General features: G+C 46.0%; 58 non-coding genes across 58 annotated transcripts; all 58 read right to left on the reverse strand.

Annotated features, from left to right (window-relative positions):
- Positions 1–158: 158 nt before the first annotated feature.
- On the reverse strand, positions 159–230 carry Trnat-ugu (transfer RNA threonine (anticodon UGU)). Its single transcript has one exon. It is a non-coding gene; the product is annotated as a tRNA-Thr (tRNA).
- A 241-nt stretch (positions 231–471) lies between these two features.
- Positions 472–543, reverse strand: Trnaa-ugc (transfer RNA alanine (anticodon UGC)). Its single transcript has one exon. It is a non-coding gene; the product is annotated as a tRNA-Ala (tRNA).
- A 241-nt stretch (positions 544–784) lies between these two features.
- Trnat-ugu (transfer RNA threonine (anticodon UGU)) lies at positions 785–856 on the reverse strand. Its single transcript has one exon. It is a non-coding gene; the product is annotated as a tRNA-Thr (tRNA).
- Positions 857–1097: 241 nt separating this feature from the next.
- Positions 1098–1169, reverse strand: Trnat-ugu (transfer RNA threonine (anticodon UGU)). Its single transcript has one exon. It is a non-coding gene; the product is annotated as a tRNA-Thr (tRNA).
- Positions 1170–1410: 241 nt separating this feature from the next.
- On the reverse strand, positions 1411–1482 carry Trnat-ugu (transfer RNA threonine (anticodon UGU)). Its single transcript has one exon. It is a non-coding gene; the product is annotated as a tRNA-Thr (tRNA).
- A 241-nt stretch (positions 1483–1723) lies between these two features.
- Trnat-ugu (transfer RNA threonine (anticodon UGU)) lies at positions 1724–1795 on the reverse strand. Its single transcript has one exon. It is a non-coding gene; the product is annotated as a tRNA-Thr (tRNA).
- Positions 1796–2036: 241 nt separating this feature from the next.
- Positions 2037–2108, reverse strand: Trnat-ugu (transfer RNA threonine (anticodon UGU)). The gene has a single exon. It is a non-coding gene; the product is annotated as a tRNA-Thr (tRNA).
- Positions 2109–2349: 241 nt separating this feature from the next.
- Trnat-ugu (transfer RNA threonine (anticodon UGU)) lies at positions 2350–2421 on the reverse strand. Its single transcript has one exon. It is a non-coding gene; the product is annotated as a tRNA-Thr (tRNA).
- Positions 2422–2662: 241 nt separating this feature from the next.
- Trnap-ugg (transfer RNA proline (anticodon UGG)) lies at positions 2663–2734 on the reverse strand. Its single transcript has one exon. It is a non-coding gene; the product is annotated as a tRNA-Pro (tRNA).
- Positions 2735–2975: 241 nt separating this feature from the next.
- On the reverse strand, positions 2976–3047 carry Trnat-ugu (transfer RNA threonine (anticodon UGU)). Its single transcript has one exon. It is a non-coding gene; the product is annotated as a tRNA-Thr (tRNA).
- A 241-nt stretch (positions 3048–3288) lies between these two features.
- Trnat-ugu (transfer RNA threonine (anticodon UGU)) lies at positions 3289–3360 on the reverse strand. The gene has a single exon. It is a non-coding gene; the product is annotated as a tRNA-Thr (tRNA).
- A 241-nt stretch (positions 3361–3601) lies between these two features.
- Trnat-ugu (transfer RNA threonine (anticodon UGU)) lies at positions 3602–3673 on the reverse strand. The gene has a single exon. It is a non-coding gene; the product is annotated as a tRNA-Thr (tRNA).
- Positions 3674–3914: 241 nt separating this feature from the next.
- On the reverse strand, positions 3915–3986 carry Trnat-ugu (transfer RNA threonine (anticodon UGU)). The gene has a single exon. It is a non-coding gene; the product is annotated as a tRNA-Thr (tRNA).
- A 241-nt stretch (positions 3987–4227) lies between these two features.
- On the reverse strand, positions 4228–4299 carry Trnat-ugu (transfer RNA threonine (anticodon UGU)). Its single transcript has one exon. It is a non-coding gene; the product is annotated as a tRNA-Thr (tRNA).
- Positions 4300–4540: 241 nt separating this feature from the next.
- Trnat-ugu (transfer RNA threonine (anticodon UGU)) lies at positions 4541–4612 on the reverse strand. The gene has a single exon. It is a non-coding gene; the product is annotated as a tRNA-Thr (tRNA).
- A 241-nt stretch (positions 4613–4853) lies between these two features.
- Trnat-ugu (transfer RNA threonine (anticodon UGU)) lies at positions 4854–4925 on the reverse strand. The gene has a single exon. It is a non-coding gene; the product is annotated as a tRNA-Thr (tRNA).
- Positions 4926–5166: 241 nt separating this feature from the next.
- Positions 5167–5238, reverse strand: Trnap-ugg (transfer RNA proline (anticodon UGG)). Its single transcript has one exon. It is a non-coding gene; the product is annotated as a tRNA-Pro (tRNA).
- Positions 5239–5479: 241 nt separating this feature from the next.
- On the reverse strand, positions 5480–5551 carry Trnat-ugu (transfer RNA threonine (anticodon UGU)). Its single transcript has one exon. It is a non-coding gene; the product is annotated as a tRNA-Thr (tRNA).
- Positions 5552–5792: 241 nt separating this feature from the next.
- Positions 5793–5864, reverse strand: Trnat-ugu (transfer RNA threonine (anticodon UGU)). The gene has a single exon. It is a non-coding gene; the product is annotated as a tRNA-Thr (tRNA).
- Positions 5865–6418: 554 nt separating this feature from the next.
- Trnat-ugu (transfer RNA threonine (anticodon UGU)) lies at positions 6419–6490 on the reverse strand. Its single transcript has one exon. It is a non-coding gene; the product is annotated as a tRNA-Thr (tRNA).
- Positions 6491–6731: 241 nt separating this feature from the next.
- Trnap-ugg (transfer RNA proline (anticodon UGG)) lies at positions 6732–6803 on the reverse strand. The gene has a single exon. It is a non-coding gene; the product is annotated as a tRNA-Pro (tRNA).
- Positions 6804–7044: 241 nt separating this feature from the next.
- Positions 7045–7116, reverse strand: Trnap-ugg (transfer RNA proline (anticodon UGG)). Its single transcript has one exon. It is a non-coding gene; the product is annotated as a tRNA-Pro (tRNA).
- A 241-nt stretch (positions 7117–7357) lies between these two features.
- Positions 7358–7429, reverse strand: Trnat-ugu (transfer RNA threonine (anticodon UGU)). The gene has a single exon. It is a non-coding gene; the product is annotated as a tRNA-Thr (tRNA).
- Positions 7430–7670: 241 nt separating this feature from the next.
- Trnat-ugu (transfer RNA threonine (anticodon UGU)) lies at positions 7671–7742 on the reverse strand. Its single transcript has one exon. It is a non-coding gene; the product is annotated as a tRNA-Thr (tRNA).
- Positions 7743–7983: 241 nt separating this feature from the next.
- On the reverse strand, positions 7984–8055 carry Trnat-ugu (transfer RNA threonine (anticodon UGU)). The gene has a single exon. It is a non-coding gene; the product is annotated as a tRNA-Thr (tRNA).
- Positions 8056–8296: 241 nt separating this feature from the next.
- Positions 8297–8368, reverse strand: Trnat-ugu (transfer RNA threonine (anticodon UGU)). Its single transcript has one exon. It is a non-coding gene; the product is annotated as a tRNA-Thr (tRNA).
- Positions 8369–8609: 241 nt separating this feature from the next.
- On the reverse strand, positions 8610–8681 carry Trnat-ugu (transfer RNA threonine (anticodon UGU)). The gene has a single exon. It is a non-coding gene; the product is annotated as a tRNA-Thr (tRNA).
- Positions 8682–8922: 241 nt separating this feature from the next.
- Positions 8923–8993, reverse strand: Trnat-ugu (transfer RNA threonine (anticodon UGU)). Its single transcript has one exon. It is a non-coding gene; the product is annotated as a tRNA-Thr (tRNA).
- Positions 8994–9234: 241 nt separating this feature from the next.
- On the reverse strand, positions 9235–9306 carry Trnat-ugu (transfer RNA threonine (anticodon UGU)). Its single transcript has one exon. It is a non-coding gene; the product is annotated as a tRNA-Thr (tRNA).
- A 241-nt stretch (positions 9307–9547) lies between these two features.
- Trnat-ugu (transfer RNA threonine (anticodon UGU)) lies at positions 9548–9619 on the reverse strand. The gene has a single exon. It is a non-coding gene; the product is annotated as a tRNA-Thr (tRNA).
- Positions 9620–9860: 241 nt separating this feature from the next.
- Trnat-ugu (transfer RNA threonine (anticodon UGU)) lies at positions 9861–9932 on the reverse strand. Its single transcript has one exon. It is a non-coding gene; the product is annotated as a tRNA-Thr (tRNA).
- A 241-nt stretch (positions 9933–10173) lies between these two features.
- Trnat-ugu (transfer RNA threonine (anticodon UGU)) lies at positions 10174–10245 on the reverse strand. Its single transcript has one exon. It is a non-coding gene; the product is annotated as a tRNA-Thr (tRNA).
- A 241-nt stretch (positions 10246–10486) lies between these two features.
- Positions 10487–10558, reverse strand: Trnat-ugu (transfer RNA threonine (anticodon UGU)). Its single transcript has one exon. It is a non-coding gene; the product is annotated as a tRNA-Thr (tRNA).
- A 241-nt stretch (positions 10559–10799) lies between these two features.
- On the reverse strand, positions 10800–10871 carry Trnat-ugu (transfer RNA threonine (anticodon UGU)). Its single transcript has one exon. It is a non-coding gene; the product is annotated as a tRNA-Thr (tRNA).
- Positions 10872–11112: 241 nt separating this feature from the next.
- Trnat-ugu (transfer RNA threonine (anticodon UGU)) lies at positions 11113–11183 on the reverse strand. Its single transcript has one exon. It is a non-coding gene; the product is annotated as a tRNA-Thr (tRNA).
- Positions 11184–11424: 241 nt separating this feature from the next.
- Trnat-ugu (transfer RNA threonine (anticodon UGU)) lies at positions 11425–11496 on the reverse strand. The gene has a single exon. It is a non-coding gene; the product is annotated as a tRNA-Thr (tRNA).
- Positions 11497–11737: 241 nt separating this feature from the next.
- On the reverse strand, positions 11738–11809 carry Trnat-ugu (transfer RNA threonine (anticodon UGU)). The gene has a single exon. It is a non-coding gene; the product is annotated as a tRNA-Thr (tRNA).
- Positions 11810–12050: 241 nt separating this feature from the next.
- Trnat-ugu (transfer RNA threonine (anticodon UGU)) lies at positions 12051–12122 on the reverse strand. The gene has a single exon. It is a non-coding gene; the product is annotated as a tRNA-Thr (tRNA).
- A 241-nt stretch (positions 12123–12363) lies between these two features.
- Trnat-ugu (transfer RNA threonine (anticodon UGU)) lies at positions 12364–12435 on the reverse strand. Its single transcript has one exon. It is a non-coding gene; the product is annotated as a tRNA-Thr (tRNA).
- A 241-nt stretch (positions 12436–12676) lies between these two features.
- Positions 12677–12748, reverse strand: Trnat-ugu (transfer RNA threonine (anticodon UGU)). Its single transcript has one exon. It is a non-coding gene; the product is annotated as a tRNA-Thr (tRNA).
- A 241-nt stretch (positions 12749–12989) lies between these two features.
- Trnat-ugu (transfer RNA threonine (anticodon UGU)) lies at positions 12990–13061 on the reverse strand. The gene has a single exon. It is a non-coding gene; the product is annotated as a tRNA-Thr (tRNA).
- Positions 13062–13302: 241 nt separating this feature from the next.
- Positions 13303–13374, reverse strand: Trnat-ugu (transfer RNA threonine (anticodon UGU)). The gene has a single exon. It is a non-coding gene; the product is annotated as a tRNA-Thr (tRNA).
- A 241-nt stretch (positions 13375–13615) lies between these two features.
- Positions 13616–13687, reverse strand: Trnat-ugu (transfer RNA threonine (anticodon UGU)). The gene has a single exon. It is a non-coding gene; the product is annotated as a tRNA-Thr (tRNA).
- A 241-nt stretch (positions 13688–13928) lies between these two features.
- Positions 13929–14000, reverse strand: Trnat-ugu (transfer RNA threonine (anticodon UGU)). Its single transcript has one exon. It is a non-coding gene; the product is annotated as a tRNA-Thr (tRNA).
- A 241-nt stretch (positions 14001–14241) lies between these two features.
- Positions 14242–14313, reverse strand: Trnat-ugu (transfer RNA threonine (anticodon UGU)). Its single transcript has one exon. It is a non-coding gene; the product is annotated as a tRNA-Thr (tRNA).
- Positions 14314–14554: 241 nt separating this feature from the next.
- Positions 14555–14626, reverse strand: Trnat-ugu (transfer RNA threonine (anticodon UGU)). Its single transcript has one exon. It is a non-coding gene; the product is annotated as a tRNA-Thr (tRNA).
- A 241-nt stretch (positions 14627–14867) lies between these two features.
- On the reverse strand, positions 14868–14939 carry Trnat-ugu (transfer RNA threonine (anticodon UGU)). The gene has a single exon. It is a non-coding gene; the product is annotated as a tRNA-Thr (tRNA).
- A 6994-nt stretch (positions 14940–21933) lies between these two features.
- Trnat-ugu (transfer RNA threonine (anticodon UGU)) lies at positions 21934–22005 on the reverse strand. The gene has a single exon. It is a non-coding gene; the product is annotated as a tRNA-Thr (tRNA).
- Positions 22006–22246: 241 nt separating this feature from the next.
- On the reverse strand, positions 22247–22318 carry Trnat-ugu (transfer RNA threonine (anticodon UGU)). Its single transcript has one exon. It is a non-coding gene; the product is annotated as a tRNA-Thr (tRNA).
- A 241-nt stretch (positions 22319–22559) lies between these two features.
- Trnat-ugu (transfer RNA threonine (anticodon UGU)) lies at positions 22560–22631 on the reverse strand. Its single transcript has one exon. It is a non-coding gene; the product is annotated as a tRNA-Thr (tRNA).
- Positions 22632–22872: 241 nt separating this feature from the next.
- Trnat-ugu (transfer RNA threonine (anticodon UGU)) lies at positions 22873–22944 on the reverse strand. Its single transcript has one exon. It is a non-coding gene; the product is annotated as a tRNA-Thr (tRNA).
- Positions 22945–23185: 241 nt separating this feature from the next.
- Positions 23186–23257, reverse strand: Trnat-ugu (transfer RNA threonine (anticodon UGU)). Its single transcript has one exon. It is a non-coding gene; the product is annotated as a tRNA-Thr (tRNA).
- Positions 23258–23498: 241 nt separating this feature from the next.
- Trnat-ugu (transfer RNA threonine (anticodon UGU)) lies at positions 23499–23570 on the reverse strand. The gene has a single exon. It is a non-coding gene; the product is annotated as a tRNA-Thr (tRNA).
- A 241-nt stretch (positions 23571–23811) lies between these two features.
- Trnat-ugu (transfer RNA threonine (anticodon UGU)) lies at positions 23812–23883 on the reverse strand. Its single transcript has one exon. It is a non-coding gene; the product is annotated as a tRNA-Thr (tRNA).
- Positions 23884–24124: 241 nt separating this feature from the next.
- Positions 24125–24196, reverse strand: Trnat-ugu (transfer RNA threonine (anticodon UGU)). Its single transcript has one exon. It is a non-coding gene; the product is annotated as a tRNA-Thr (tRNA).
- A 241-nt stretch (positions 24197–24437) lies between these two features.
- Trnat-ugu (transfer RNA threonine (anticodon UGU)) lies at positions 24438–24509 on the reverse strand. The gene has a single exon. It is a non-coding gene; the product is annotated as a tRNA-Thr (tRNA).
- Positions 24510–24750: 241 nt separating this feature from the next.
- Positions 24751–24822, reverse strand: Trnat-ugu (transfer RNA threonine (anticodon UGU)). Its single transcript has one exon. It is a non-coding gene; the product is annotated as a tRNA-Thr (tRNA).
- A 241-nt stretch (positions 24823–25063) lies between these two features.
- On the reverse strand, positions 25064–25135 carry Trnat-ugu (transfer RNA threonine (anticodon UGU)). Its single transcript has one exon. It is a non-coding gene; the product is annotated as a tRNA-Thr (tRNA).
- Positions 25136–25225: the final 90 nt, after the last annotated feature.

Below are 25225 nucleotides of genomic sequence, written 5' to 3' on the forward strand. Positions count from 1 at the left end.
GCACAACAATTCGCTACCACTGAGGTCCACAGCGAAGACTGACTGGGTGCTGCCGTCTTTCGTCTATCGTCATCTGTGATCTTGGCTCAGGCCCGAAAAGACACGCTATTTTGAAATTTTCGGTTCAAAGGATTATATTGGCCCATTTAAAATTGTGCTGCCCCCTGTGAGAATCAAACTCACGACCCCTGGTTTACAAGACCAGTGCTCTGCCCCTGAGCTAAGGAGGCTGTTGCAACACACGCTTCTTTGCCACAGTGTTCAAGAGAAATACAATTCAGAGCTTATAAAATGCTTACAAAGAGTTACTCTGGCACAACAATTCGCTACCACTGAGGTCCACAGCGAAGACTGACTGGGTGCTGCCGTCTTTCGTCTATCGTCATCTGTGATCTTGGCTCAGGCCCGAAAAGACACGCTATTTTGAAATTTCCGGTTCAAAGGATTGTATTGGCCCATTTAAAATTGTGCTGCCCCCTGTGAGAATCGAACTCATGACCCCTGGTTTGCAAGACCAGTGCTCTGCCCCTGAGCTAAGGAGGCTGTTGCAGCACACGCTTCTTTGCCACAGTGTTCAAGAGAAATACAATTCAGAGCTAATAAAATGCGTACAAAGAGTTACTCTGGCACAACAATTCGCTGCCACTGAGGTCCACAGCGAAGACTGACTGGGTGCTGCCGTCTTTCGTCTATCGTCATCTGTGATCTTGGCTCAGGCCCGAAAAGACACGCTATTTTGAAATTTTCGGTTCAAAGGATTATATTGGCCCATTTAAAATTGTGCTGCCCCCTGTGAGAATCGAACTCACGACCCCTGGTTTACAAGACCAGTGCTCTGCCCCTGAGCTAAGGAGGCTGTTGCAGCACACGCTTCTTTGCCACAGTGTTCAAGAGAAATACAATTCAGAGCTAATAAAATGCGTACAAAGAGTCACTCTGGCACAACAATTCGCTACCACTGAGGTCCACAGCGAAGACTGACTGGGTGCTGCCGTCTTTCGTCTATCGTCATCTGTGATCTTGGCTCAGGCCCGAAAAGACACGCTATTTTGAAATTTTCGGTTCAAAGGATTATATTGGCCCATTTAAAATTGTGCTGCCCCCTGTGAGAATCGAACTCACGACCCCTGGTTTACAAGACCAGTGCTCTGCCCCTGAGCTAAGGAGGCTGTTGCAGCACACGCTTCTTTGCCACAGTGTTCAAGAGAAATACAATTCAGAGCTAATAAAATGCGTACAAAGAGTTACTCTGGCACAACAATTCGCTACCACTGAGGTCCACAGCGAAGACTGACTGGGTGCTGCCGTCTTTCGTCCATCGTCATCTGTGATCTTGGCTCAGGCCCGAAAAGACACGCTATTTTGAAATTTTCGGTTCAAAGGATTATATTGGCCCATTTAAAATTGTGCTGCCCCCTGTGAGAATCGAACTCACGACCCCTGGTTTACAAGACCAGTGCTCTGCCCCTGAGCTAAGGAGGCTGTTGCAGCACACGCTTCTTTGCCACAGTGTTCAAGAGAAATACAATTCAGAGCTTACAAAATGCGTACAAAGAGTTACTCTGGCACAACAATTCGCTACCAATGAGGTCCACAGCGAAGACTGACTGGGTGCTGCCGTCTTTCGTCTATCGTCATCTGTGATCTTGGCTCAGGCCCGAAAAGACACGCTATTTTGAAATTTTCGGTTCAAAGGATTATATTGGCCCATTTAAAATTGTGCTGCCCCCTGTGAGAATCGAAATCACGACCCCTGGTTCACAAGACCAGTGCTCTGCCCCTGAGCTAAGGAGGCTGTTGCAGCGCACCCTTCTTTGCCACAGTGTTCAAGAGAAATACAATTCAGAGCTTATAAAATGCGTACAAAGAGTTACTCTGGCACAACAATTCGCTACCACTGAGGTCCACAGCGAAGACTGACTGGGTGCTGCCGTCTTTCGTCTATCGTCATCTGTGATCTTGGCTCAGGCCCGAAAAGACACGCTATTTTGAAATTTTCGGTTCAAAGGATTATATTGGCCCATTTAAAATTGTGCTGCCCCCTGTGAGAATCGAACTCACGACCCCTGGTTTACAAGACCAGTGCTCTGCCCCTGAGCTAAGGAGGCTGTTGCAGCACACGCTTCTTTGCCACAGTGTTCAAGAGAAATACAATTCAGAGCTAATAAAATGCGTACAAAGAGTTACTCTGGCACAACAATTCGCTACCACTGAGGTCCACAGCGAAGACTGACTGGGTGCTGCCGTCTTTCGTGTATCGTCATCTGTGATCTTGGCTCAGGCCCGAAAAGACACGCTATTTTGAAATTTTCGGTTCAAAGGATTATATTGGCCCATTTAAAGTTGTGCTGCCCCCTGTGAGAATCGAACTCACGACCCCTGGTTTACAAGACCAGTGCTCTGCCCCTGAGCTAAGGAGGCTGTTGCAGCACACGCTTCTTTGCCACAGTGTTCAAGAGAAATACAATTCAGAGCTTATAAAATGCGTACAAAGAGTTACTCTGGCACAACAATTCGCTACCACTGAGGTCCACAGTGAAGACTGACTGGGTGCTGCCGTCTTTCGTCTATCGTCATCTGTGATCTTGGCTCAGGCCCGAAAAGACACGCTATTTTGAAATTTTCGGTTCAAAGGATTATATTGGCCCATTTAAAATTGTGCTGCCCCCTGTGAGAATCGAACTCACGACCCCTGGTTTCCAAGACCAGTGCTCTGCCCCTGAGCTAAGGAGGCTGTTGCAGCACACGCTTCTTTGCCACAGTGTTCAAGAGAAATACAATTCAGAGCTTATAAAATGCGTACAAAGAGTTACTCTGGCACAACAATTCGCGACCACTGAGGTCCACAGCGAAGACTGACTGGGTGCTGCCGTCTTTCGTCTATCGTCATCTGTGATCTTGGCTCAGGCCCGAAAAGACACGCTATTTTGAAATTTTCGGTTCAAAGGATTATATTGGCCCATTTAAAATTGTTCTGCCCCCTGTGAGAATCGAACTCACGACCCCTGGTTTACAAGACCAGTGCTCTGCCCCTGAGCTAAGGAGGCTGTTGCAGCACACGCTTCTTTGCCACAGTGATCAAGAGAATTACAATTCAGAGCTAATAAAATGCGTACAAAGAGTTACTCTGGCACAACAATTCGCTACCACTGAGGTCCACAGCGAAGACTGACTGGGTGCTGCCGTCTTTCGTCTATCGTCATCTGTGATCTTGGCTCAGGCCCGAAAAGACACGCTATTTTGAAATTTTCGGTTCAAAGGATTATATTGGCCCATTTAAAATTGTGCTGCCCCCTGTGAGAATCGTACTCACGACCCCTGGTTTACAAGACCAGTGCTCTGCCCCTGAGCTACGGAGGCTGTTGCAGCACACGCTTCTTTGCCACAGTGTTCAAGAGAAATACAATTCAGAGCTAATAAAATGCGTACAAAGAGTTACTCTGGCACAACAATTCGCTACCACTGAGGTCCACAGCGAAGACTGACTGGGTGCTGCCGTCTTTCGTCTATCGTCATCTGTGATCTTGGCTCAGGCCCGAAAAGACACGCTATTTTGAAATTTTCGGTTCAAAGGATTATATTGGCCCATTTAAAATTGTGCTGCCCCCTGTGAGAATCGAACTCACGACCCCTGGTTTACAAGACCAGTGCTCTGCCCCTGAGCTAAGGAGGCTGTTGCAGCACACGCTTCTTTGCCACAGTGATCAAGAGAAATACAATTCAGAGCTAATAAAATGCGTACAAAGAGTTACTCTGGCACAACAATTCGCTACCACTGAGGTCCACAGCGAAGACTGACTGGGTGCTGCCGTCTTTCGTCTATCGTCATCTGTGATCTTGGCTCAGGCCCGAAAAGACACGCTATTTTGAAATTTTCGGTTCAAAGGATTATATTGGCCCATTTAAAATTGTGCTGCCCCCTGTGAGAATCGAACTCACGACCCCTGGTTTACAAGACCACTGCGCTGCCCCTGAGCTAAGGAGGCTGTTGCAGCACACGCTTCTTTGCCACAGTGTTCAAGAGAAATACAATTCAGAGCTAATAAAATGCGTACAAAGAGTTACTCTGGCACAACAATTCGCTACCACTGAGGTCCACAGCGAAGACTGACTGGGTGCTGCCGTCTTTCGTCTATCGTCATCTGTGATCTTGGCTCAGGCCCGAAAAGACACGCTATTTTGAAATTTTCGGTTCAAAGGATTATATTGGCCCATTTAAAATTGTGCTGCCCCCTGTGAGAATCGAACTCACGACCCCTGGTTTACAAGACCAGTGCTCTGCCCCTGAGCTAAGGAGGCTGTTGCAGCACACGCTTCTTTGCCACAGTGTTCAAGAGAAATACAATTCAGAGCTTATAAAATGCGTACAAAGAGTTACTCTGGCACAACAATTCGCTACCACTGAGGTCCACAGCGAAGACTGACTGGGTGCTGCCGTCTTTCGTCTATCGTCATCTGTGATCTTGGCTCAGGCCCGAAAAGACACGCTATTTTGAAATTTTCGGTTCAAAGGATTATATTGGCCCATTTAAAATTGGGCTGCCCCCTGTGAGAATCGAACTCACGACCCCTGGTTTACAAGACCAGTGCTCTGCCCCTGAGCTAAGGAGGCTGTTGCAGCACACGCTTCTTTGCCACAGTGTTCAAGAGAAATACAATTCAGAGCTAATAAAATGCGTACAAAGAGTTACTCTGGCACAACAATTCGCTACCACTGAGGTCCACAGCGAAGACTGACTGGGTGCTGCCGTCTTTCGTCTATCGTCATCTGTGATCTTGGCTCAGGCCCGAAAAGACACGCTATTTTGAAATTTTCGGTTCAAAGGATTATATTGGCCCATTTAAAGTTGTGCTGCCCCCTGTGAGAATCGAACTCACGACCCCTGGTTTACAAGACCAGTGTTCTGCCCCTGAGCTAAGGAGGCTGTTGCAGCACACGCTTCTTTGCCACAGTGTTCAAGAGAAATACAATTCAGAGCTAATAAAATGCGTACAAAGAGTTACTCTGGCACAACAATTCGCTACCACTGAGGTCCACAGCGAAGACTGACTGGGTGCTGCCGTCTTTCGTCTATCGTCATCTGTGATCTTGGCTCAGGCCCGAAAAGACACGCTATTTTGAAATTTTCGGTTCAAAGGATTATATTGGCCCATTTAAAATTGTGCTGCCCCCTGTGAGAATCGAACTCACGACCCCTGGTTTCCAAGACCAGTGCTCTGCCCCTGAGCTAAGGAGGCTGTTGTAGCATACGCTTCTTTGCCACAGTGTTCAAGAGAAATACAATTCAGAGCTTATAAAATGCGTACAAAGAGTTACTCTGGCACAACAATTGGCTACCACTGAGGTCCACAGCGAAGACTGACTGGGTGCTGCCGTCTTTCGTCTATCGTCATCTGTGATCTTGGCTCAGGCCCGAAAAGACACGCTATTTTGAAATTTTCGGTTCAAAGGATTATATTGGCCCATTTAAAATTGTGCTGCCCCCTGTGAGAATCGTACTCACGACCCCTGGTTTACAAGACCAGTGCTCTGCCCCTGAGCTAAGGAGGCTGTTGCAGCACACGCTTCTTTGCTACAGTGTTCAAGAGAAATACAATTCAGAGCTAATAAAATGCGTACAAAGAGTTACTCTGGCACAACAATTCGCTACCACTGAGGTCCACAGCGAAGACTGACTGGGTGCTGCCGTCTTTCGTCTATCGTCATCTGTGATCTTGGCTCAGGCCCGAAAAGACACGCTATTTTGAAATTTTCGGTTCAAAGGATTATATTGGCCCATTTAAAATTGTGCTGCCCCCTGTGAGAATCGAACTCACGACCCCTGGTTTACAAGACCAGTGCTCTGCCCCTGAGCTAAGGAGGCTGTTGCAGCACACGCTTCTTTGCCACAGTGATCAAGAGAAATACAATTCAGAGCTAATAAAATGCGTACAAAGAGTTACTCTGGCACAACAATTCGCTACCACTGAGGTCCACAGCGAAGACTGACTGGGTGCTGCCGTCTTTCGTCTATCGTCATCTGTGATCTTGGCTCAGGCCCGAAAAGACACGCTATTTTGAAATTTTCGGTTCAAAGGATTATATTGGCCCATTTAAAATTGTGCTGCCCCCTGTGAGAATCGAACTCACGACCCCTGGTTTACAAGACCACTGTGCTGCCCCTGAGCTAAGGAGGCTGTTGCAGCACACGCTTCTTTGCCACAGTGTTCAAGAGAAATACAATTCAGAGCTAATAAAATGCGTACAAAGAGTTACTCTGGCACAACAATTCGCTACCACTGAGGTCCACAGCGAAGACTGACTGGGTGCTGCCGTCTTTCGTCTATCGTCATCTGTGATCTTGGCTCAGGCCCGAAAAGACACGCTATTTTGAAATTTTCGGTTCAAAGGATTATATTGGCCCATTTAAAATTGTGCTGCCCCCTGTGAGAATCGAACTCACGACCCCTGGTTTACAAGACCAGTGCTCTGCCCCTGAGCTAAGGAGGCTGTTGCAGCACACGCTTCTTTGCCACAGTGTTCAAGAGAAATACAATTCAGAGCTAATAAAATGCGTACAAAGAGTTACTCTGGCACAACAATTCGCTACCACTGAGGTCCACAGCGAAGACTGACTGGGTGCTGCCGTCTTTCGTCTATCGTCATCTGTGATCTTGGCTCAGGCCCGAAAAGACACGCTATTTTGAAATTTTCGGTTCAAAGGATTATATTGGCCCATTTAAAATTGTGCTGCCCCCTGTGAGAATCGAACTCACGACCCCTGGTTTCCAAGACCAGTGCTCTGCCCCTGAGCTAAGGAGGCTGTTGCAGCACACGCTTCTTTGCCACAGTGTTCAAGAGAAATACAATTCAGAGCTTATAAAATGCGTACAAAGAGTTACTCTGGCACAACAATTCGCTACCACTGAGGTCCACAGCGAAGACTGACTGGGTGCTGCCGTCTTTCGTCTATCGTCATCTGTGATCTTGGCTCAGGCCCGAAAAGACACGCTATTTTGAAATTTTCGGTTCAAAGGATTATATTGGCCCATTTAAAATTGTGCTGCCCCCTGTGAGAATCGAACTCACGACCCCTGGTTTCCAAGACCAGTGCTCTGCCCCTGAGCTAAGGAGGCTGTTGCAGCACACGCTTCTTTGCCACAGTGTTCAAGAGAAATACAATTCAGAGCTTATAAAATGCGTACAAAGAGTTACTCTGGCACAACAATTGGCTACCACTGAGGTCCACAGCGAAGACTGACTGGGTGCTGCCGTCTTTCGTCTATCGTCATCTGTGATCTTGGCTCAGGCCCGAAAAGACACGCTATTTTGAAATTTTCGGTTCAAAGGATTATATTGGCCCATTTAAAATTGTGCTGCCCCCTGTGAGAATCGAACTCACGACCCCTGGTTTACAAGACCAGTGCTCTGCCGCTGAGCTAAGGAGGCTGTTGCAGCACACTCTTCTTTGCCACAGTGATCAAGAGAAATACAATTCAGAGCTAATAAAATGCGTACAAAGAGTTACTCTGGCACAACAATTCGCTACCACTGAGGTCCACAGCGAAGACTGACTGGGTGCTGCCGTCTTTCGTCTATCGTCATCTGTGATCTTGGCTCAGGCCCGAAAAGACACGCTATTTTGAAATTTTCGGTTCAAAGGATTATATTGGCCCATTTAAAATTGTGCTGCCCCCTGTGAGAATCGAACTCACGACCCCTGGTTTACAAGACCAGTGCTCTGCCCCTGAGCTAAGGAGGCTGTTGCAGCACACGCTTCTTTGCCACAGTGTTCAAGAGAAATACAATTCAGAGCTAATAAAATGCGTACAAAGAGTTACTCTGGCACAACAATTCGCTACCACTGAGGTCCACAGCGAAGACTGACTGGGTGCTGCCGTCTTTCGTCTATCGTCATCTGTGATCTTGGCTCAGGCCCGAAAAGACACGCTATTTTGAAATTTTCGGTTCAAAGGATTATATTGGCCCATTTAAAATTGTGCTGCCCCCTGTGAGAATCGAACTCACAACCCCTGGTTTACAAGACCAGTGCTCTGCCCCTGAGCTAAGGAGGCTGTTGCAGCACACACTTCTTTGCCACAGTGATCAAGAGAAATACAATTCAGAGCTAATAAAATGCGTACAAAGAGTTACTCTGGCACAACAATTCGCTACCACTGAGGTCCACAGCGAAGACTGACTGGGTGCTGCCGTCTTTCGTCTATCGTCATCTGTGATCTTGGCTCAGGCCCGAAAAGACACGCTATTTTGAAATTTTCGGTTCAAAGGATTATATTGGCCCATTTAAAATTGTGCTGCCCCCTGTGAGAATCGAACTCACGACCCCTGGTTTACAAGACCAGTGCTCTGCCCCTGAGCTAAGGAGGCTGTTGCAGCACACGCTTCTTTGCCACAGTGTTCAAGAGAAATACAATTCAGAGCTAATAAAATGCGTACAAAGAGTTACTCTGGCACAACAATTCGCTACCACTGAGGTCCACAGCGAAGACTGACTGGGTGCTGCCGTCTTTCGTCTATCGTCATCTGTGATCTTGGCTCAGGCCCGAAAAGACACGCTATTTTGAAATTTTCGGTTCAAAGGATTATATTGGCCCATTTAAAATTGTGCTGCCCCCTGTGAGAATCGAACTCACGACCCCTGGTTTACAAGACCAGTGCTCTGTCCCTGAGCTAAGGAGGCTGCTGCAGCACACACTTCTTTGCCACAGTGTTCAAGAGAAATACAATTCAGAGCTTATAAAATGCGTACAAAGAGTTACTCTGGCACAACAATTCGCTACCACTGAGGTCCACAGCGAAGACTGACTGGGTGCTGCCGTCTTTCGTCTATCGTCATCTGTGATCTTGGCTCAGGCCCGAAAAGACACGCTATTTTGAAATTTTCGGTTCAAAGGATTATATTGGCCCATTTAAAATTGGGCTGCCCCCTGTGAGAATCGAACTCACGACCCCTGGTTTACAAGACCAGTGCTCTGCCCTGAGCTAAGGAGGCTGTTGCAGGACACGCTTCTTTGCCACAGTGTTCAAGAGAAATACAATTCCGAGCTTATAAAATGCGTACAAAGAGTTACTCTGGCACAACAATTCGCTACCACTGAGGTCCACAGCGAAGACTGACTGGGTGCTGCCGTCTTTCGTCTATCGTCATCTGTGATCTTGGCTCAGGCCCGAAAAGACACGCTATTTTGAAATTTTCGGTTCAAAGGATTATATTGGCCCATTTAAAATTGTGCTGCCCCCTGTGAGAATCGAACTCACGACACCTGGTTTACAAGACCAGTGCTCTGCCCCTGAGCTAAGGAGGCTGTTGCAGCACACGCTTCTTTGCCACAGTGTTCAAGAGAAATACAATTCAGAGCTAATAAAATGCGTACAAAGAGTTACTCTGGCACAACAATTCGCTACCACTGAGGTCCACAGCGAAGACTGACTGGGTGCTCCCGTCTTTCGTCTATCGTCATCTGTGATCTTGGCTCAGGCCCGAAAAGACACGCTATTTTGAAATTTTCGGTTCAAAGGATTATATTGGCCCATTTAAAATTGTGCTGCCCCCTGTGAGAATCGAACTCACGACCCCTGGTTTACAAGACCACTGCTCTGCCCCTGAGCTAAGGAGGCTGTTGCAGCACACGCTTCTTTGCCACAGTGTTCAAGAGAAATACAATTCAGAGCTTATAAAATGCGTACAAAGAGTTACTCTGGCACAACAATTCGCTACCACTGAGGTCCACAGCGAAGACTGACTGGGTGCTGCCGTCTTTCGTCTATCGTCATCTGTGATCTTGGCTCAGGCCCGAAAAGACACGCTATTTTGAAATTTTCGGTTCAAAGGATTATATTGGCCCATTTAAAATTGTGCTGCCCCCTGTGAGAATCGAACTCACGACCCCTGGTTTACAAGACCAGTGCTCTGCCCCTGAGCTAAGGAGGCTGTTGCAGCACACGCTTCTTTGCCACAGTGTTCAAGAGAAATACAATTCAGAGCTAATAAAATGCGTACAAAGAGTTACTCTGGCACAACAATTCGCTACCACTGAGGTCCACAGCGAAGACTGACTGGGTGCTGCCGTCTTTCGTCTATCGTCATCTGTGATCTTGGCTCAGGCCCGAAAAGACACGCTATTTTGAAATTTTCGGTTCAAAGGATTATATTGGCCCATTTAAAATTGTGCTGCCCCCTGTGAGAATCGAACTCACGACCCCTGGTTTACAAGACCCGTGCTCTGCCCCTGAGCTAAGGAGGCTGTTGCAGCACACGCTTCTTTGCCACAGTGATCAAGAGAAATACAATTCAGAGCTAATAAAATGCGTACAAAGAGTTACTCTGGCACAACAATTCGCTACCACTGAGGTCCACAGCGAAGACTGACTGGGTGCTGCCGTCTTTCGTCTATCGTCATCTGTGATCTTGGCTCAGGCCCGAAAAGACACGCTATTTTGAAATTTTCGGTTCAAAGGATTATATTGGCCCATTTAAAATTGTGCTGCCCCCTGTGAGAATCGAACTCACGACCCCTGGTTTACAAGACCAGTGCTCTGCCCCTGAGCTAAGGAGGCTGTTGCAGCACACGCTTCTTTGCCACAGTGTTCAAGAGAAATACAATTCAGAGCTAATAAAATGCGTACAAAGAGTTACTCTGGCACAACAATTCGCTACCACTGAGGTCCACAGCGAAGACTGACTGGGTGCTGCCGTCTTTCGTCTATCGTCATCTGTGATCTTGGCTCAGGCCCGAAAAGACACGCTATTTTGAAATTTTCGGTTCAAAGGATTATATTGGCCCATTTAAAATTGTGCTGCCCCCTGTGAGAATCGAACTCACGACCCCTGGTTTACAAGGCCAGTTCTCTGCCCCTGAGCTAAGGAGGCTGTTGCAGCACACGCTTCTTTGCCACAGTGTTCAAGAGAAATACAATTCAGAGCTAATAAAATGCGTACAAAGAGTTACTCTGGCACAACAATTCGCTACCACTGAGGTCCACAGCGAAGACTGACTGGGTGCTGCCGTCTTTCGTCTATCGTCATCTGTGATCTTGGCTCAGGCCCGAAAAGACACGCTATTTTGAAATTTTCGGTTCAAAGGATTATATTGGCCCATTTAAAATTGTGCTGCCTCTGTGAGAATCGAACTCACGACCCCTGGTTTACAAGACCAGTGCTCTGCCCCTGAGCTAAGGAGGCTGTTGCAGCACACGCTTCTTTGCCACAGTGTTCAAGAGAAATACAATTCAGAGCTAATAAAATGCGTACAAAGAGTTACTCTGGCACAACAATTCGCTACCACTGAGGTCCACAGCGAAGACTGACTGGGTGCTGCCGTCTTTCGTCTATCGTCATCTGTGATCTTGGCTCAGGCCCGAAAAGACACGCTATTTTGAAATTTTCGGTTCAAAGGATTATATTGGCCCATTTAAAATTGTGCTGCCCCCTGTGAGAATCGAACTCACGACCCCTGGTTTACAAGACCAGTGCTCTGCCCCTGAGCTAAGGAGGCTGTTGCAGCACACGCTTCTTTGCCACAGTGTTCAAGAGAAATACAATTCAGAGCTAATAAAATGCGTACAAAGAGTTACTCTGGCACAACAATTCGCTACCACTGAGGTCCACAGCGAAGACTGACTGGGTGCTGCCGTCTTTCGTCTATCGTCATCTGTGATCTTGGCTCAGGCCCGAAAAGACACGCTATTTTGAAATTTTCGGTTCAAAGGATTATATTGGCCCAATTAAAATTGTGCTGCCCCCTGTGAGAATCGAACTCACGACCCCTGGTTTACAAGACCAGTGCTCTGCCCCTGAGCTAAGGAGGCTGTTGCAGCACACGCTTCTTTGCCACAGTGTTCAAGAGAAATACAATTCAGAGCTAATAAAATGCGTACAAAGAGTTACTCTGGCACAACAATTGGCTACCACTGAGGTCCACAGCGAAGACTGACTGGGTGCTGCCGTCTTTCGTCTATCGTCATCTGTGATCTTGGCTCAGGCCCGAAAAGACACGCTATTTTGAAATTTTCGGTTCAAAGGATTATATTGGCCCATTTAAAATTGTGCTGCCCCCTGTGAGAATCGAACTCACGACCCCTGGTTTACAAGACCAGTGCTCTGCCCCTGAGCTAAGGAGGCTGTTGCAGCACACGCTTCTTTGCCACAGTGTTCAAGAGAAATACAATTCAGAGCTAATAAAATGCGTACAAAGAGTTACTCTGGCACAACAATTCGCTACCACTGAGGTCCACAGCGAAGACTGACTGGGTGCTGCCGTCTTTCGTCTATCGTCATCTGTGATCTTGGCTCAGGCCCGAAAAGACACGCTATTTTGAAATTTTCGGTTCAAAGGATTATATTGGCCCATTTAAAATTGTGCTGCCCCCTGTGAGAATCGAACTCACGACCCCTGGTTTACAAGACCAGTGCTCTGCCCCTGAGCTAAGGAGGCTGTTGCAGCACACGCTTCTTTGCCACAGTGTTCAAGAGAAATACAATTCAGAGCTTATAAAATGCGTACAAAGAGTTACTCTGGCACAACAATTCGCTACCACTGAGGTCCACAGCGAAGACTGACTGGGTGCTGCCGTCTTTCATCTATCGTCATCTGTGATCTTGGCTCAGGCCCGAAAAGACACGCTATTTTGAAATTTTCGGTTCAAAGGATTATATTGGCCCATTTAAAATTTTGCTGCCCCCTGTGAGAATCGAACTCACGACCCCTGGTTTACAAGACCAGTGCTCTGCCCCTGAGCTAAGGAGGCTGTTGCAGCACACGCTTCTTTGCCACAGTGTTCAAGAGAAATACAATTCACAGCTAATAAAATGCGTACGAAGAGTTACTCTGGCACAACAATTCGCTACCACTGAGGTCCACAGCGAAGACTGACTGGGTGCTGCCGTCTTTCGTCTATCGTCATCTGTGATCTTGGCTCAGGCCCGAAAAGAGATGCTATTTTGAAATTTTCGGTTCAAAGGATTATATTGGCCCATTTAAAATTGTGCTGCCCCCTGTGAGAATCGAACTCACGACCCCTGGTTTACAAGACCAGTGCTCTGCCCCTGAGCTAAGGAGGCTATTGCAGCACACGCTTCTTTGCCACAGTGTTCAAGAGAAATACAATTCAGAGCTAATAAAATGCGTACAAAGAGTTACTCTGGCACAACAATTCGCTACCACTGAGGTCCACAGCGAAGACTGACTGGGTGCTGCCGTCTTTCGTCTATCGTCATCTGTGATCTTGGCTCAGGCCCGAAAAGACACGCTATTTTGAAATTTTCGGTTCAAAGGATTATATTGGCCCATTTAAAATTGTGCTGCCCCCTGTGAGAATCGAACTCACGACCCCTGGCTTACAAGACCAGTGCTCTGCCCCTGAGCTAAGGAGGCTGTTGCAGCACACGCTTCTTTGCCACAGTGTTCAAGAGAAATACAATTCAGAGCTAATAAAATGCGTACAAAGAGTTACTCTGGCACAACAATTCGCTACCACTGAGGTCCACAGCGAAGACTGACTGGGTGCTGCCGTCTTTCGTCTATCGTCATCTGTGATCTTGGCTCAGGCCCGAAAAGACATGCTATTTTGAAATTTTCGGTTCAAAGGATTATATTGGCCCATTTAAAATTGTGCTGCCCCCTGTGAGAATCGAACTCACGACCCCTTGTTTACAAGACCAATGCTCTGCCCCTGAGCTAAGGAGGCTGTTGCAGCACACGCTTCTTTGCCACAGTGTTCAAGAGAAATACAATTCAGAGCTAATAAAATGCGTACAAAGAGTTACTCTGGCACAACAATTCGCTACCACTGAGGTCCACAGCGAAGACTGACTGGGTGCTGCCGTCTTTCGTCTATCGTCATCTGTGATCTTGGCTCAGGCCCGAAAAGACACGCTATTTTGAAATTTTCGGTTCAAAGGATTATATTGGCCCATTTAAAATTGTGCTGCCCCCTGTGAGAATCGAACTCACGACCGCTGGTTTACAAGACCAGTGCTCTGCCCGTGAGCTAAGGAGGCTGTTGCAGCACACGCTTCTTTGCCACAGTGTTCAAGAGAAATACAATTCAGAGCTTATAAAATGCGTACAAAGAGTTACTCTGGCACAACAATTCGCTACCACTGAGGTCCACAGCGAAGACTGACTGGGTGCTGCCGTCTTTCGTCTATCGTCATCTGTGATCTTGGCTCAGGCCCGAAAAGACACGCTATTTTGAAATTTTCGGTTCAAAGGATTATATTGGCCCATTTAAAATTGTGCTGCCCCCTGTGAGAATCGAACTCACGACCCCTGGTTTACAAGACCAGTGCTCTGCCCCTGAGCTAAGGAGGCTGTTGCCGCACACGATTCTTTGCCACAGTGTTCAAGAGAAATACAATTCAGAGCTAATAAAATGCGTACAAAGAGTTACTCTGGCACAACAATTCGCTACCACTGAGGTCCACAGCGAAGACTGACTGGGTGCTGCCGTCTTTCGTCTATCGTCATCTGTGATCTTGGCTCAGGCCCGAAAAGACACGCTATTTTGAAATTTTCGGTTCAAAGGATTATATTGGCCCATTTAAAATTGTGCTGCCCCCTGTGAGAATCGAACTCACGACCCCTGGTTTACAAGACCAGTGCTCTGCCCCTGAGCTAAGGAGGCTGTTGCAGCACACGCTTCTTTGCCACAGTGTTCAAGAGAAATACAATTCAGAGCTAATAAAATGCGTACAAAGAGTTACTCTGGCACAACAATTCGCTACCACTGAGGTCCACAGCGAAGACTGACTGGGTGCTGCCGTCTTTCGTCTATCGTCATCTGTGATCTTGGCTCAGGCCCGAAAAGACACGCTATTTTGAAATTTTCGGTTCAAAGGATTATATTGGCCCATTTAAAATTGTGCTGCTCCCTGTGAGAATCGAACTCACGACCCCTGGTTTACAAGACCAGTGCTCTGCCCCTGAGCTAAGGAGGCTGTTGCAGCACACGCTTCTTTGCCACAGTGTTCAAGAGAAATACAATTCAGAGCTTATAAAATGCGTACAAAGAGTTACTCTGGCACAACAATTCGCGACCACTGAGGTCCACAGCGAAGACTGACTGGGTGCTGCCGTCTTTCGTCTATCGTCATCTGTGATCTTGGCTCAGGCCCGAAAAGACACGCTATTTTGAAATTTTCGGTTCAAAGGATTATATTGGCCCATTTAAAATTGTGCTGCTCCCTGTGAGAATCGAACTCACGACCCCTGGTTTACAAGACCAGTGCTCTGCCCTTTTTTTTTTTTTTTTTTTTTTTTTTTTTTTTTTTTTTTTTTTCTACTGTGAACATTTAAATCAATTTCAAACGTCCAACCACCAGGCTGCAGATGGCTCAAATGATCCGTGAAACTCTTTCAGAACCGGCTACTTGGTTTTTGTGCTTACCTGGAGGGCAGGAAACGCGCGGAACAGCCGCCGGCATGCCGGTAGTCGCCACACGTTTGCACAAAACGCAAGGGCTCGTCCGGGATTTGAACCCGGGACCTCCTGCACCCGAAGCAGGAATCATACCCCCTTTTTTTTTTATTTTTTTTTATTTTTTTTTTTTTTTTTAGTAACCTCCCCCTTGGCAGTCCCCTCCCGGAGATCCGAATTTTTTTTTTTTTTTTTTTTTTTTTTTTTTTTTATATAAGCAGCATGAGGCAGGCGGAGGCAAAGCGGGCAGGGGTCAAAATCTCGAGGCCTGGCCGCGATGTCTCCACCCAGTCCTGTTGCTGAGGCGTGTCTTTATCATAGTTTTCAATAAGAAATTTTACATCTTGTTGTATACGTAGATATATGCTGTTTTGCCTTCGAAATCCTGAACCAAAAGATGCTTCATTTGAAACAAAAAATTTATGTCATGCCGAGGCAATAGAGATTGAAGGTTATAGCTTTAGTGCTTTTTTTTTTTTTTTTTTTTTTTCTTTTTTTTTTTTTTTTCTCATCCACTGCTTCTCGGCAACCTAGCATACTTCTTTGTAATATATAATAAAGTTGTAGGAAGTAGTGGACCCTGAACCTGTATATTATTTTTTTAATTTCTGTTTAGTTTTTTTATTGTTATTATTATTATTATTGTTTGTTTGTTATTTTTTTTTATTGTAAAAGAAAAATCTTCATGGAATGTGAAGAAGGAATTTTATGTTAAGGCACTAATTCCATAGCCTCCTTTCCTTCTTGAGATTAATAATAATAATAAAAAAGTATGTTCCCTTCCATGGAAACAAATGAGACTTCCTTCTCAGTCATAAAATGAATGTATAAGAAAACAATTTATCTTTAACCCTGCGATACTGGCTTTCGGCTTCGGCTTCTTCTGTGCAATAAACAAAATAGCCTTCTTTGCCAGCAGAGGATAAGTGATTGTAATATGAAACTGTAAAATTGTACTTCTCCCCAATTGTTTTTGTTTAAGCGTCGTTTCGCTTAAATAAACGATTGTTGTTTATCTCGTTGGCTTGTCAACCAATGCCCAGTCGCTCGAATACAATTTTAAGCATATTGCCGTAGTTTTTCTTGTGGTCTTTATATTTCAGGGCGTTATAAAAAGCACACTTCAAGTACATGTAAAAATCAGTGGAATTGTCATTTCCCAGGTGATTAATTACGTAATTCACATAGTGTCCCATTAACCAATGGACCGAGTTGTTTTTTGCTGCTGGAAAATAGCAAGTCTGAGGCCTGAGGAATGTAACAGGGGGAAAATTTTCCACCGAAGATCTCGTAAGAAAAGCCAGTTGTTCCCTAATCCAATTACAGAGTTGTAGATTGCCACCGCACGTGAATCTGTGCACTAACGTGTCGATCAATTTACATTTGAGACATAGGTTCGTGTCGCTAACGCCGATTGCATGTAACCTTTCATTGGTGCTTACGGTCTCATTCACTGTTTTATACCACGCGGACTTGACGTCCGATGGTAGACCACGCATATTAATATTTTTCCATATGGCGTCCCAATCAGTGTGTGGGTATTTACTTTCCAATTTGTTTCTCCCCTCCATTTTCTTTCGATGGCACAGAATATCGCGGGCCGTGATCCGTCGTGAGTTGATGATGACACCGCCGAGATAGCTTAATTCCACAAAATATACACGAACGTACTGGAGCCGGTTATTTATTTTTTGCACATTCACCGGCGCCTGTAAACTGGCAGGCCTGACAACTTCAAATAATTTAGTTGTAATGCTATCAGCGTGGTCGCTAAGGATAGTGGCGGTCCTTTTTATAAAAAGCGCAGACGCCTTATTTCTGATGTCAACTAACCCCAAACCTCCATTCCTGGGATCTAAGGTCGCAGTTTTTGCGTCGACTCTGAATATATCCCCTCTCCAAAGATAGCTGGCAATGGTGGACATTATCTTTTTTCCAATCATTTTCGGTAGTGGGAAGATCTGTGCTATAAAGTAACTCCTGGAGAGAATGCAGTGGTTAATGAAAATCACCCTCTGAACTTGGTTCATGTTACGGTGGAGGTTTTCCCTTGTTGTTCCAAGAAGTTGTCCCGACGTATTTCTCCAATTGATAGCTGCCATTTTTAACGGACAAGGTGTCAGTGTTATTCCTAGTGCTTTGCATTGGGTGACCGTTGTGGCCCAGGCTAAGGTGGTATGTTGAAAACCCCGCAGGTTTAGGAGTTTGCTTTTGTTTGCGTTGACACCTGCTCCGGAGACTCTACAGTACTTTTTAATTAGCGTTTCCAATTTCAAAATGTCGTCGGGATTTCGCAGGACGACTCCGACATCATCGGCATAGGCGTTTATGACTGTTCGGTGACCAGATAATGTGATGCCAGTTAGAGTGGCATGAACACTGCGGAGGAAAGGTTCTGATGAAAGCACGAATAGGAACATGGAAAGGGGGCTTCCTTGAGGAACGCCGCGCCTGATCTGAATCTGCTTTGTCCTCTGGCAGTTAACTGATATACAAGCGCTGATGCCTGTTGCAACATTTCTGATCACACTTACGACTCGCTCATTAAAACCTATTTTGTTCAGTGTGGCACTAAGGAATCTATGATCCACACGATCAAATGCTTTCTGGAAGTCAATAAACATGATAGCACATTTTATGGTGGTCACAGCAGTGATTGCAATTATATCTCTATATTCAGCTATGCTTTTGAAAATGCTCTTGGTAGGCACACAGGACTGGTATGGACTTACTATCTTTTTGGCCAACTGTGAGAGTCTGTTGTTTAAAATTCTGCCGATGATTTTATAATCGGAGTTTAACAGGGAGATAGGACGAAAGTTGTTGAGGTTTCTTTTTGCAGCATTTTTTGGGATTAGTACTATTGTGCTCTCTTTAAAAACAGCAGGTAAATGCTTTCCCTGAAGCACCTCGTTCGTCATTCGGGTAAACATGTCACCAATCAGTGGCCAGTATCGTTTATAAAATTCAACAGGCAAACCATCCGGTCCCGGCGATTTCCTCAGAGGAGATTTGCAGATGATTCTGTGGATATCTTCGTTAGTACACTCAACGAGAAGGTCTTCGTTTTCCTCGTCCGAGACCTGTGGAGCTATGTAACTAAGGAACTCATCGAAGGACTCTTCACATACCGGGTTGGCAGTGTATAGGTCTTCGTAATATTTGTGCACTGCATTGACGATGTCTCTCTGAGTCGTGAGTGTCTCGCCAGTTTCAGACTGAAGTCCATCAATGAAGGTGCGTCTCCTGTTTCTTTCGTGCTTCAGTAGATGGTACAAGGAAGCATGTTCATCCTCCACGACTGTCTTAGCCTTGGATTTTAATTTCAGACCCTCCATCTGCTGTCTTTTAAGACTGAGCAATTTGGCCTTAGTTTGCTTGATATCTGCCAGACGGACGTTGGAAGTGTTTGCCTGCTCATATAAATTTCGCAGCATGGTATAATAAAATTCTATGGAATTTTTCAAGTCTTTCGATCGTTGTACACTATACTGGATGAGAACTTTTCTCAGTTTAGGCTTTGCCCTGTTGCACCACCAGTCTAGTACTGAGACGTGTCTATCTGCAGAGCGGAGGCACAATGCCCACGCTTCTGTCAAACTTTCTTCTAATCCGTCGTCCTGCATCAGTGACGTATTAAGGTGCCATGAACTTCTAAAACGGCGAGTGGGTTGCGCAGTAAGGTTGATGGAAGCTAACACGGAGCTATGATCAGAAAAGTAAACTGGAATCGTCTCTGCTTTAATGAAGGAGCTAACTAGACTTTGCGATATGTAGAGTCTGTCGATCCTGCTACGTGAGTGAGGACCTAGGAATGTAAATGCCACAAATGTGGGATACATTATTTCCCAAGCATCTTTAAGCTGTAAAACAGTGACGAAACGCTTCAGTTCAGTGCAGTTATTAAAATTCGGAACCTGGTCTTTCTTATTTATCACACAATTAAAATCACCGCCTATTATAAGATCTTTTGGGTTTTTCCGTAATAAATAAATGATTTCTTCTTTATAGAACTGTGCTCTTTCCATTCTATTGGATGTGCCAGAAGGGGCATACAGATTGATAAGGGTAGAACCAAAGACTTTTATACCTATCGCTCTGCCGGAGTCCAACCTCTCGATATCCGAGACAGGAATCCCCTCCCTGACTAAAATTGCTGTACCGACGTTGGTGTCAAGTGAGACATTTAAGATCGCCAAATATCCAGGCACTGTAAGATTAGTCAGCACTACTTCCTGTAGGAAAGCAATGTCCGTCCCTGACTCATATAAATAATCCTTGAGCGCTGTAACTTTAGTCACGGATGTAATCCTGTTAATATTGATAGTCGTAATTGTATATGCCTGGGACATTTAGTTTGCATAAAAAGTAAATAAGTGATTAAAAAGATAACAAAATATTAATAAAAAAAAAAAAAAGAAAAGAGATGTGCAGCTTCTAGAAGGGAGAAACGACTCCGCTTAAACAAACATCTAAAAGAATAGTCAGTATTTGAAGCTCGGTAAACACTTCATCTGGTTCCTCTGAAATATGACTAAGACAGTAGTACAATTAGAAATGAAACTGGTTCAACAAAATCCTTTTTTTTTTTTCATCTTACAGCCTCATTTTGGTGTAGGATTCCGAACATCTCGGGTTTTAGTTTTACCGAGGGGCTTTGCATCACTAATGTCACTTGAAGGTACCTCCTTAGGTCTTTCCGTGATGATTTCATACAAGACGTTCTTGGCCGTCGCTTCCTCTTGTGCTGGTTGTTGTTTGCTTTGGTTACGGGAAGCTTTGAGAGTAGGTTGCGGTTTGAGTCGGCGTCTTCGGACATCTTGGTTCAACGCGCCGTCAGTCGGATTGTCTATCTTTACCACCGTTGTGACCGAAGCTGCCTCAACAGCGTCCTTTTTACGAGTGCCATTTCCTTGTTCTTCCGTCACTAGCTCCAGAGCACTGACTGAGTCGGCGGTTTGTGGGTCTGTAAGTTCTTGAGTTGGGTTCCGCTCCGTCACCTCCTGTGCTTCGGAGTGCGCCTCATCCGTCTCCGCGACAATCGTTACTGCGTCCCCTCCGTGGACCGTTTGTACCTGTTCAGCCGCCGACAGCGGCCGGGTTGCCTCAGCGGCTGTCGGCACGTCAATACATGTACTGTTTGTTTCCTCGAGCACATCCGCATTACATTGCTTCTGCTTGCGGGTGGAAGGCGAATTACGGGCGGACTCGCCGTCCGAGCCGTCATCGGTCGTTTCCAACGGTCGCTTCTTATTCGGGAGATCGCAATCGGGAACAGAAGGGTGTGATGTAATGACGCTCAGGGGAGGGAACTCCGTAGTAGTTATGGCGGGCACTGCAGAAGTACATGCACCACTGTCGTTAACCGAAAGAAGGGAAGTGCTATTTGGTAAGACATCGCTGAGGGTCAGTTTTTGACGCTGTGTTAGATTGTTCCGAAGAACAAAAACACGGCGCGGACAATCTTGTCGGAAATGACCTGTCTCATTGCAAATATTGCACGTGCGCTCCTGACCAGAATACACAACATGTGCTTTATGGCCTGCAACGGATATATGGGACGGAATGTTGGCTTTCACCTCCATTTCAACGGATCTAATGCCATTAAAACACTGTATCTTGTAAAGCTTCGACCATCTTTCGTTATAGATAGATTTAACTTCGCCATATTTAGATAGAGCGTCCTTGATCAACTGATTATCAATTTCAATTGGAACATTCAAAATCCTGACATTGGTGTACATGATATCAGCTTTTCGTACAGAGACATTACTTTTTGAACCGTCTCGGTGAACAAATTCGATGGAATTACCCCATTTTGCAAGCAACTTATCGACTGTCACTGAGTTCAGAAATTTAACAAAAACACAGTATTTTTCAGCATCTAATTGCGTGGTATGAACAGAGTCAGAATTTATACCGATTACCTCAGTCAGCCAATCGTGGATTTCCAGCGCAGTGGGTTGGACCGGCCGTGTTTCTTTCTCGAACGAGAAGACTAAAGTATTCTTCCTGACGGTGTCAGACATGGTCGTCGGTTCCGACGAAATTCCGGCAACAACCGAAATTGCGGCGAAGCACGAAACGTGGAACGGACGAAAGCACTATAAAAACACTTATCAGAGACACCACTCAAAAAATAACAGCGAAAATGTACAGCTAACTTCACGTAAACACCAAACACCGGCGATAGCGCTAACGTACGCGGAGTAAACAACAAGCACGTCCGACCGCGGCGACGGCTAAAGCCAGAATGCCCCTGAGCTAAGGAGGCTGTTGCAGCACACGCTTCTTTGCCACAGTGTTCAAGAGAAATACAATTCAGAGCTAATAAAATGCGTACAAAGAGTTACTCTGGCACAACAATTCGCTACCACTGAGGTCCACAGCGAAGACTGACTGGGTGCTGCCGTCTTTCGTCTATCGTCATCTGTGATCTTGGCTCAGGCCCGAAAAGACACGCTATTTTGAAATTTTCGGTTCAAAGGATTATATTGGCCCATTTAAAATTATGCTGCCCCCTGTGAGAATCGAACTCACGACCCCTGGTTTACAAGACCAGTGCTCTGCCCCTGAGCTAAGGAGGCTGTTGCAGCACACGCTTCTTTGCCACAGTGTTCAAGAGAAATACAATTCAGAGCTAATAAAATGCGTACAAAGAGTTACTCTGGCACAACAATTCGCGACCACTGAGGTCCACAGCGAAGACTGACTGGGTGCTGCCGTCTTTCGTCTATCGTCATCTGTGATCTTGGCTCAGGCCCGAAAAGACACGCTATTTTGAAATTTTCGGTTCAAAGGATTATATTGGCCCATTTAAAATTGTGCTGCCCCCTGTGAGAAACGAACTCACGACCCCTGGTTTACAAGACCAGTGCTCTGCCCCTGAGCTAAGGAGGCTGTTGCAGCACACGCTTCTTTGCCACAGTGTTCAAGAGAAATACAATTCAGAGCTAATAAAATGCGTACAAAGAGTTACTCTGGCACAACAATTCGCTACCACTGAGGTCCACAGCGAAGACTGACTGGGTGCTGCCGTCTTTCGTCTATCGTCATCTGTGATCTTGGCTCAGGCCCGAAAAGACACGCTATTTTGAAATTTTCGGTTCAAAGGATTATATTGGCCCATTTAAAATTGTGCTGCCCCCTGTGAGAATCGAACTCACGACCCCTGGTTTACAAGACCAGTGCTCTGCCCCTGAGCTAAGGAGGCTGTTGCAGCACACGCTTCTTTGCCACAGTGTTCAAGAGAAATACAATTCAGAGCTAATAAAATGCGTACAAAGAGTTACTCTGGCACAACAATTCGCTACCACTGAGGTCCACAGCGAAGACTGACTGGGTGCTGCCGTCTTTCGTCTATCGTCATCTGTGATCTTGGCTCAGGCCCGAAAAGACACGCTATTTTGAAATTTTCGGTTCAAAGGATTATATTGGCCCATTTAAAATTGTGCTGCTCCCTGTGAGAATCGAACTCACGACCCCTGGTTTACAAGACCAGTGCTCTGCCCCTGAGCTAAGGAGGCTGTTGCAGCACACGCTTCTTTGCCACAGTGTTCAAGAGAAATACAATTCAGAGCTAATAAAATGCGTACAAAGTGTTACTCTGGCACAACAATTCGCTACCACTGAGGTCCACAGCGAAGACTGACTGGGTGCTGCCGTCTTTCGTCTATCGTCATCTGTGATCTTGGCTCAGGCCCGAAAAGACACGCTATTTTGAAATTTTCGGTTCAAAGGATTATATTGGCCCATTTAAAATTGTGCTGCTCCCTGTGAGAATCGAACTCACGACCCCTGGTTTACAAGACCAGTGCTCTGCCCCTGAGCTAAGGAGGCTGTTGCAGCACACGCTTCTTTGCCACAGTGTTCAAGAGAAATACAATTCAGAGCTAATAAAATGCGTACAAAGTGTTACTCTGGCACAACAATTCGCTACCACTGAGGTCCACAGCGAAGACTGACTGGGTGCTGCCGCCTTTCGTCTATCGTCATCTGTGATCTTGGCTCAGGCCCGAAAAGACACGCTATTTTGAAATTTTCGGTTCAAAGGATTATATTGGCCCATTTAAAATTGTGCTGCCCCCTGTGAGAATCGAACTCACGACCCCTGGTTTACAAGACCAGTGCTCTGCCCCTGAGCTAAGGAGGCTGTTGCAGCACACGCTTCTTTGCCACAGTGTTCAAGAGAAATACAATTCAGAGCTTATAAAATGCGTACAAAGAGTTACTCTGGCACAACAATTGGCGACCACTGAGGTCCACAGCGAAGACTGACTGGGTGCTGCCGTCTTTCGTCTATCGTCATCTGTGATCTTGGCTCAGGCCCGAAAAGACACGCTATTTGGAAATTTTCGGTTCAAAGGATTATATTGGCCCATTTAAAATTGTGCTGCCCCCTGTGAGAATCGAACTCACGTCCCCTGGTTTACAAGACCAGTGCTCTGCCCCGGAGCTAAGGAGGCTGTTGCAGCACACGCTTCTTTGCCACAGTGTTCAAGAGAAATACAATTCAGAGCTAATAAAATGCGTACAAAGAGTTACTCTGGCACAACAATTCGCTACCACTGAGGTCCACAGCGAAGACTGACTGGGTGCTGCCGTCTTTCGTCTATCGTCATCTGTGATCTTGGCTCAGGCCCGAAAAGACACGCTATTTTGAAATTTTCGGTTCAAAGGATTATATTGGCCCATTTAAAATTGTGCTGCCCCCTGTGAGAATCGAACTCACGACCCCTGGTTTACAAGACCAGTGCTCTGCCCCTGAGCTAAGGAGGCTGTTGCAGCACACGCTTCTTTGCCACAGTGTTCAAGAGAAATACAATTCAGAGCTAATAAAATGCGTACAAAGAGTTACTCTGGCACAACAATTCGCTACCACTGAGGTCCACAGCGAAGACTGACTGGGTGCTGCCGTCTTTCGTCTATCGTCATCTGTGATCTTGGCTCAGGCCCGAAAAGACACGCTATTTTGAAATTTTCGGTTCAAAGGATTATATTGGCCCATTTAAAATTGTGCTGCCCCCTGTGAGAATCGAACTCACGACCCCTGGTTTACAAGACCGGTGCTCTGCCCCTGAGCTAAGGAGGCTGTTGCAGCACACGCTTCTTTGCCACAGTGTTCAAGAGAAATACAATTCAGAGCTAATATAATGTGTAAAAAGAGTTACTCTGGCACAACAATTCGCTACCACTGAGGTCCACAGCGAAGACTGACTGGGTGCTGCCGTCTTTCGTCTATCGTCATCTGTGATCTTGGCTCAGGCCCGAAAAGACACGCTATTTTGAAATTTTCGGTTCAAAGGATTATATTGGCCCATTTAAAATTGTGCTGCCCCCTGTGAGAATCGAACTCACGACCCCTGGTTTACAAGACCAGTGCTCTGCCCCTGAGCTAAGGAGGCTGTTGCAGCACACGCTTCTTTGCCACAGTGTTCAAGAGAAATACAATTCAGAGCTAATAAAATGCGTACAAAGAGTTACTCTGGCACAACAATTCGCTACCACTGAGGTCCACAGCGAAGACTGACTGGGTGCTGCCGTCTTTCGTCTATCGTCATCTGTGATCTTGGCTCAGGCCCGAAAAGACACGCTATTTTGAAATTTTCGGTTCAAAGGATTATATTGGCCCATTTAAAATTGTGCTGCCCCCTGTGAGAATCGAACTCACGACCCCTGGTTTACAAGACCAGTGCTCTGCCCCTGAGCTAAGGAGGCTGTTGCAGCACACGCTTCTTTGCCACAGTGTTCAAGAGAAATACAATTCAGAGCTTATAAAATGCGTACAAAGAGTTACTCTAGCACAAC

The sequence above is a fragment of the Schistocerca gregaria genome, chromosome 1 (assembly GCF_023897955.1).
Source record: "Schistocerca gregaria isolate iqSchGreg1 chromosome 1, iqSchGreg1.2, whole genome shotgun sequence".
NCBI classification, from domain to species: Eukaryota; Metazoa; Arthropoda; class Insecta; order Orthoptera; family Acrididae; genus Schistocerca; species Schistocerca gregaria.